The sequence below is a fragment of the Mya arenaria genome, chromosome 16 (assembly GCF_026914265.1).
Source record: "Mya arenaria isolate MELC-2E11 chromosome 16, ASM2691426v1".
In the NCBI taxonomy this organism is placed as follows: Eukaryota; Metazoa; Mollusca; class Bivalvia; order Myida; family Myidae; genus Mya; species Mya arenaria.
Genome location: NC_069137.1, coordinates 35,048,349 through 35,056,934, shown reverse-complemented (window position 1 = coordinate 35,056,934; position 8,586 = coordinate 35,048,349).

Here is an 8,586-nt window from a genome sequence, read left to right as displayed (position 1 = left end):
GACGTCATAAATTTAAGACAGCAAATGTACGTTTGTCAGCCATCGGTGAGCAGTTAGATATAGATTTTTTGTCGGTGTTTAACCTAGCCGAGCAGAATGATGACGTTCGATATCTGCTTTGTCAATTGACATACTATCGAGAAGGTTATGGGTGCAACCGCTAAAAAGGAAGACTGCAAAGGAGGTTTTAAGCGCTATGAAGAAACTATTTTAAGGGGCAACGAGGGCGATGATGCGATAATTTTTTCATACGAAGTCATACAATAGCAAAGGGTTTAAGAATATGAGATAGTATTTTGAGTATTAGTCATACTTTGTAAAATGTGTATTGACGCAGTTGTCATGATATCTATTCATACTACTTTCTACGGTTACGTTTACCTTGGTTTTAAACACTAAACAGTGTTAAGTTTCTTTACTCATTGATAAAACAGATTCGGTTGAAAGATATTGAACGAGTTATTATAAATAAATGTTTATGTTAAAATATAAGCGATTGTTTCCCGTTTAACGAAGGAAAATGCAATGTTTAATAGTGGAATCTAAACAGCCGTTTTAGACTAACCTAAGGGTATTATTTCCGGGTTTATGTATAATAAAGGAACATAATTATACAGCTGTTTACGCATCTAAGGCTAATGTTAATACTAATAATACATTAACCAAATCAAACATCTAATTTCGAATCGAGTATTTGGCATTTCAGAATGATATTCATGTGATAAGCTTTCATGACTCAACGATACTTATGATTTCGTTTTCGCGCGTATACTCATTTGTATTCAATTATTATATACTTATTTAATAATTTCGTAATGATATTCTCGGTTTCCTTTTTTGAAAGTTATAACACGATGGAATGACGCAACTTGCGTATGCCACTGAAGTGAATATCAGAGTACATGTTGAGGCTTAAAGAAGAGGCGATAATCAAATTTTTATTCGAATGTAAACTTAAAAAGTGCGACTCTTTTAAAGTTATGATAACTCATATATTTCAAGAGACATTCCTTGATTTCGCGATATTAATCTTGTCACAAAGGGCATACAAAGATGAATTATTTTTAAAACAGTAACGATATCTGATATTATGTTTACAGCGACAGTTTTACCAATTGTGTGCATGTATGAGGAGGGTGCATTTTCAGTCTTGTAAACGAAGATGTTTCTCAGTTATGTTATAGAAAACGTGTTTAGTCTTTATGAGGAAGTATAAGGTTAGTTAAGGAGTGAGAGGTCATGAAGCGAGGCATGACTCTCTATTGCCTGTCTCCTCATAGTCTCCTCGTACCTCCTCATTGCCTCCGCATTGTTCCATCACTACCTCATCATACCTCCTCATCCCTCCTCATTGCCTCCTCATCCCTCCTCATTGCCTCCCCATACCTCCTCATTGCCTCCTCATACCTCCTCATTGCCTCCTCATACCTCCGCATTGCCTCATCATCCCTCCTCATTGCCTCCTCATCGTTTCATCATAACAATGAGATGGACTTTTGAGGGATAGAAAACGTCCGCAAAAATGGAACGAAATGCGCAAGAAAATAGCATATTTCAAATGTGCAAAATTATTCTAATAAATGCGTATGCTGCGATAAAACGTTTCAAGATAGGAGAACATGTTTTGATCATTTGAAACTTAGACTGGAAACTGAAATCTCGTGACACAATACTTGCGGATGTCGAGAGGTAAAGACGTGTATTTAAAAATGGATTTGTTCGATAAAAATAACAAGACGGCGAACAGGAAGTTTAAAAAGGGTGTTCGCAAAACAAATCAGGTGCCTTATTCCAAAATGGTAATAAGAATGGTTTTACAAGCTGAGCAGACGACGGCTATCGCCAAGAGTATGCTAGAACGTCAGTCAAAGCCTACCCGGGCATTGATAGATCTGGAGTAACAGCGAATGGCGGAAGCCAGTAAATGACGAAATCGCAAAGGTCCCGGGGCCAAGTCAGAAAACCTTCGTAAGAAGAACAACAAGCGATCTAGAAAAAAGGCGTCCTCTAAGGAAGGAAAGCCCAGGCAGAACTCCAACAAGCTCGAGTCCATCACGACCATGCGTTTGCTAGCGTTGTTTTTTGGCAATCCATCCTAATTGTATATGTTAAATAAAAAAACAAACAAAGGCAAACACCGTATTTTGTTCACTATTTATTCTTTTCTTTTAAGCGTTTATATCAAATGCATTTGTCTATAAACGTCAGTTTGTTAGCATGAAAGCAACTCTCCAAGGGTGAGACTTAGAAAATATAGCTTTATTCTCGAAATTATAAGTCGAAGTATACCGCGCAAGTATAAGTATTATAATAATAGCTGCTAACATAACATGTTATAGCATTAGCAGCAAAATGTACATGCTATTTCATGTGTATTTGTTATAATGCGATATATGCAACGTAAACCAAATATATGCAACATGATCAAAACGTTTACGCAGCATCCACATTTTGTAATAGAACACACAGTCGTTTCAGATATAAGTCACAACTTTAATCGAGTATAAATATATAATTATAGTCCTCTTGGCGCTTTTGCGAGAAAAAGTACTCGCAAATGTTCAAAGGGCAGCATAACATGAGTCGTATTAAAGTCACTCTGGACTTTTATTCTTGTTCCATGTCTTCGTCGTTCTCTAACTGAGGAATATCGTAAGTATCCAAGACTTTATCAAAGAGGAATCTCCGCTTCAGAATGGCGTACTTTAAAGCTTCCTCCGGGTCATAGTTTTCTTCCGCTACGAGCTTATTCGCTGTATTTTTCACAGCTTTATACACCGGACCTTTTTCATAACGGTGTACCAGCCTAGTTTGCTACCATAAACTTTCATCATAGCTATTCGAAAAGTGTTGTTCATGTCTACAAAGACATGTTCCTTAGCTTCACGCTCACTCATATTTGCATCCTCCTCCATAAGTCCATTTACATCAGTCTCGTATTGTGACTGACACTTATGAAACGCTTCCTCAACAATGTCTTGCCAGGGATCAATATCGACAGAGTCCTCAGAGGTAACAGATACATCGTCTTCGTCGTCGCTGCTATCGGAAACGGTTTCGGGGACAGGTACAAAAATATCCTCATGAACACTAGTATCCGACATCATGTCTTCTTCAGAGTCCACGTCGGAATGACTTTTTGTGTCGTAACATATTATCTTGCCTTCCAAAATACTTTAAACAAATATCGCACTGGTGCATTGTCCTCAACGTCTCGAACGATACTGAGGAGGAGTCGAGACAGCATTCAGCTTAATATTTCTCCAATGGTCGTGATGGACTCGAGCTTGTTGGAGTTCTGCCTGGGCTTTCCTTCCTTAGAGGACGCCTCTTTTCTAGATCGCTTTGTTCTTCTTACGAAGGTTTTCTGACTTGGCCCCGGGACCTTTGCGATTTCGTCATTTACTGGCTTCCGCCATTCGCTGTTACTCCAGATCTATCAATGTCCGGGTAGGCTTTGACTGACGTTCTTGCATACTCTTGGCGATAGCCGTCGTCTGCTCAGCTGGTAAAACCATTCTTATTACCATTTTGGAATAAGGCACCTGATTTGTTTTGCGAACACCCTTTTTAAACTTCCTGTTCGCCGTCTTGTAATTTTTATCGAACAAATCCATTTTTAAATACACGTCTTTACCTCTCGACATCCGCAAGTATTGTGTCACGAGATTTCAGTTTCCAGTCTAAGTTTCAAATGATCAAAACATGTTCTCCTATCTTGAAACGTTTTATCGCAGCATACGCATTTATTAGAATAATACGCGCTAGAATGCCATATTCATATGACATTGAAATATGCTATTTTCTTGCGCATTTCGTTCCATTTTTGCGGACGTTTTCTATCCCTCTAAAGTCCATCTTATTGTTATGATGAAACAATGAGGAGGCAATGAGGAGGGATGATGAGGCAATGAGGAGGTATGAGGAGGCAATGAGGAGGTATAAGGAGGCAATGAGGAGGGATGAGGAGACAATGAGGAGGAATGAGGAGGCAATGAGGAGGTATGATGAGGTAGTGATGAAACAATGCGGAGGCAATGAGGAGGTACGAGGAGACTATGAGGAGACAGGCAATAGAGAGTCATGCCTCGCTTCATGACCTCTCACTCCTTAACTAACCTTAAACTTCCTCATAAAGACTAAAAACGTTTTCTATAACATAACTGAGAAACGTCTTCGTTTACAGGACTGAAAATGCACCCTCCTCATACATGCACACAATTGGTAAAACTGTCGCTGTAAACATAACATCAGATATCGTTACTGTTTTAAAAATAATTCATCTTTGTATGCCCTTTGTGACACGATTAATATCGCGAAATCAAGGAATGTCTCTTGAAATATATGAGTTATCATAACTTTAAAAGAGTCGCACTTTTTAAGTTTACATTCGAATAAAAATTTAATTATCGCCTCTTCTTTAAGCCTCAACATGTACTCTGATATTCACTTCAGTGACATACGCAAGTTGCGTCATTCCATCGTGTTATAACTTTCAAAAAAGGAAACCGAGAATATCATTACGAAATTATTAAATAAGTATAATTGAATACAAATGAGTATACGCGCGAAAACGAAATCATAAGTATCGTTGAGTCATGAAAGCTTATCACATGAATATCATTCTGAAATGCCAAATACTCGATTCGAAATTAGACGTCTGATTTGGTTAATGTATTATTAGTATTAACTTTAGCCTTAGATGCGTTTTAAACAGCTGTATAATTATGTTCCTTTATTATACATAAAACCGGAAATAATACCATTAGGTTAGTTTAAAACGGCTGTTTAGATTCCACTATTAAACATTGCATTTTCCTTCGTTAAACGGGAAACAATCGCTTATATTTAAACATAAACATTTTATTTATAATAACTCGTTCAATACCTTTCAACCGAATCTGTTTTATCAATGAGTAAAGAAACTTAACACTGTTCAGTGTTTAAAACCAAGGTAAACGTAACCGTAGAAAGTAGTATGAATAGATATCATGACAACTGCGTCAATACACATTTTACAAAGTATGACTAATACTCAAAATACTATCTCATATTCTTAAACCCTTTGCTATTGTATGACTTCGTATGAAAAAATTATCGCATCATCGCCCTCGTTGCCCCTTAAAATAGTTTCTTCATAGCGCTTAAAACCTCTTTTGCAGTCTTCCTTTTTAGCGGTTGCACCCATAGCCTTCTCGATAGTATGTCAATTGACAAAGCAGATATCGAACGTCATCATTCTGCTCGGCTAGGTTAAACACCGACAAAAGATCTATATCTAACTGCTCACCGATGGCTGACAAACGTACATTTGCTGTCTTAAATTTATGACGTCTCGGTCTCTGGAGAGAATAGGCGTCCTGATCATTTAACCGTTGTTTAACGTACTTCTTCGTAAAAATTCCAGGATGCTTTTGCTCAACCGCATCAAACAGCTTCTGAGGTCCAGCAAATGCGGCGGGGTTTCTACTGTTAAAATAATATCGTCGTAAAATATCACCCCTTTCTGTGTCAGCCATGTTCAACGGTACACTGATGATATTGCTGATTTATATCCCAGTTATATACCGAGTTAATGACCAGCAGAGCTCGTAAGGGATGTATCTAAGTTAAGCGACTCTATCGCGCGTAAAGCGAAATCGGAGTATGCAGTTGCCTCCCCTGGTATAGTGCTCGTAATGTATGACAATATACACCCCACCTCTTGGGTTAAGGTCGAGGTTAAGGACTCGAGTAAGGGTTAGCTCGACTACGTCATACGTGTACCATAGTGGAGATTTGCTTTAAAAAAAACTGGTTAATTTACTCCTGGTTAATTTACTCCCCCATTTCTACACTACTTGTAACGAAGATCCATACGTGTACATTAATAAAAATACTTGCGCGTGAAAACTTCACACCTGTACCCTCAACCATAAAACAAGACTAAATCTGAATCCCCAAATAAAGACTGTAAGTATATTCGCTTATAAGGAACCGCTTACTGGCAACTAGCTGGTAGTAGAAGTAGTAGTAGTAGTATTAGTAGTAGTAGTAATAGTAGTGAACAGCGACATAGAGACACCCAGTTCGGCTAAATGAAGTTTCTGATCGTTATATAATGAGTAATTTGTCTTTAATTCAAACGTTCAAATGTTCAAATTGTTCATCAATACTCCCAATGGATTAAAAACCCTAATGGTTCCGGTACAACTGAAGTCGGGAAAACCAAAACGAAAATGGCGGTGAAGGCAAAGCCGCGTTCAAAGAACACATATATTGCCTTGGACAACTTGTTCGGTGTTAGAACACACATGTTTCCTCGCCAGTTCCATTTGCGGAACGTGAACTTCTTCATAATTATGCCGCGAATTATAAACCGCGAATAACATTAAAACAATCTTGAAAGAATAATTATCCGCGTGATATTGTTACCACCTGAATACGTCTTAGTGGGGTCAGTAAAAACAGAAGACAATGAAAACATAAATGATTCAGAACAACATTGAATTCTTGTTTTATAAAATGTTAAATAACAACGATAGTACAAATGGTGACATTTATATTCAATAAAACTTTTATGTATTTCTATTTGTTAAAAATGTTTTAAGCTACAAATACGGCCGAAAATGTACAGCAGATTTTATTCGAAAAGGGTACTTAAATCCATTCACAATTAATACAAAGTACGTATTGCTTTACAATACATTTGATTTTACACTGATACCTGTCAAAGGGTTAAGTAAGCCGGTTTAATAACATATATAGTTTCATAATTAATAACTGGTTACAACATATATTTCATAATGAAGGCATGGGCCCCTTTCCCGAAGTTCGCAGAATATCCCTCTTAATTGGTCCCTTATAATTAACCAAACTAGTTAAGGTATAAATTCAGACATTTTAAGGAATAAAGATAAGCCATAGTTTTATTAATACCATATGATACTTTAGCCCGTTAGGCTTAAGATATTTGGAGAAAGTTGGGGGCAATGCCTCTATTTTAGTACCAAATGAAGTAGCATTACAAGCAAGATGTAAATAATGACCAATCGGTCACCTGACTGGATTGAAGTTTTAAATGGAACATATAATTTCAGGTCGGAAAATAATTTATCAACTTGAATATTTTGTGAAACGGATCCATAATTTAAACACTTTCTTGTGAAATGGGCAAATGATGTCAACTGTTTCTGACTTGTGAAACGGATCCATGACTTTAACACTTTCTTGTGAAATGGGCAAATGATATCAACTGTTTCTGACTTGTGAAACGGATCCATGATTTAAACACTTTCTTGTGAAATGGGCAAATGATATTAACTGTTTCTGACTTGTGAAACGGATCCATGATTTAAACACTTTATAGTGAAATGGGCAAATGATATCAACTGTTTCTGACTTGTGAAACGGATCCATGATTTAAACACTTTCTTGTGAAATGGGCAAATAATATTAAGTGTTTCTGACTTGTGAAATGGGTCCATGACTTAAACACTTTCTTGTGAAATGGGCAAATGATATTAAGTGTTTCTGACTTGTGAAACAGGTTCATGACTTAAACACTTTCTTGTGAAATGGGCAAATGATATTAACTGTTTCTGACTTGTGAAACAGGTTCATGACTTAAACACTTTCTTGTGAAATGGGCAAATGATATTAACTGTTTCTGACTTGTGAAACAGGTTCATGACTTAAACACTTTCTTGTGAAATGGGCAAATGATATTAACTGTTTCTGACTTGTGAAACAGGTTCATGACTTAAACACTTTCTTGTGAAATGGGCAAATGATATTAACTGTTTCTGACTTGTGAAACAGGTTCATGACTTAAACACTTTGTGAAGTGAGCTCATTACATAAACATGTTCTTATCATTTGTTATAACATATTGGACAAAAGCAATTTATACAATTAAATTTGATAATTTCACAATCATTTGATTTCTTACAAACATATTCTATATATATATACACGCAATAAACATAACCAAAAGCATATTACAATATCAATACATACACACACAAAGATTTTAGTTCTTGAAAGGACAAACAAATTTGTAAATATTGCCTCTTGGGTGGATTTGTAAAACTTCTTAAGTCATTTTTTACTTAAGTCACTTTCCCAGAATCTCTTTCGTCAGAAGAAATGAAAAATAAAGAATTTCCAAAATTCATTATTTTCATTATTTTCATTGACCTTACTGAGAAAAACATTCATGAATGTTTAAAAAAAACTTTACATTTCATTTAATTTGACTATGAAAATTTGAAGAAATCGACTTAGTTAGTAAATGACTTAAGAAGTACAATGAATACGGCCCCTGGTTTATAACAAGTCTAGATGCATTTGTCGTCAGTTAATATGCTACTGCTAAGAACGGGGATATGCAGAAATATTTAATTTCATACAGCAAGCAATAATGGTTAAATATTTAATATATATAATTATTTGATTTAATCATGACGCCTAAAATGATATGATCATGATTTTGAGGACACTGACGTCAGTTCTATTTTTGGTTCAAGTAAGGATAGTGTACATCGGTTTATAACACACGCAGGTTTGTTTACAATCTATCTCTTTTTTCAGTAAGTTTTGATGATT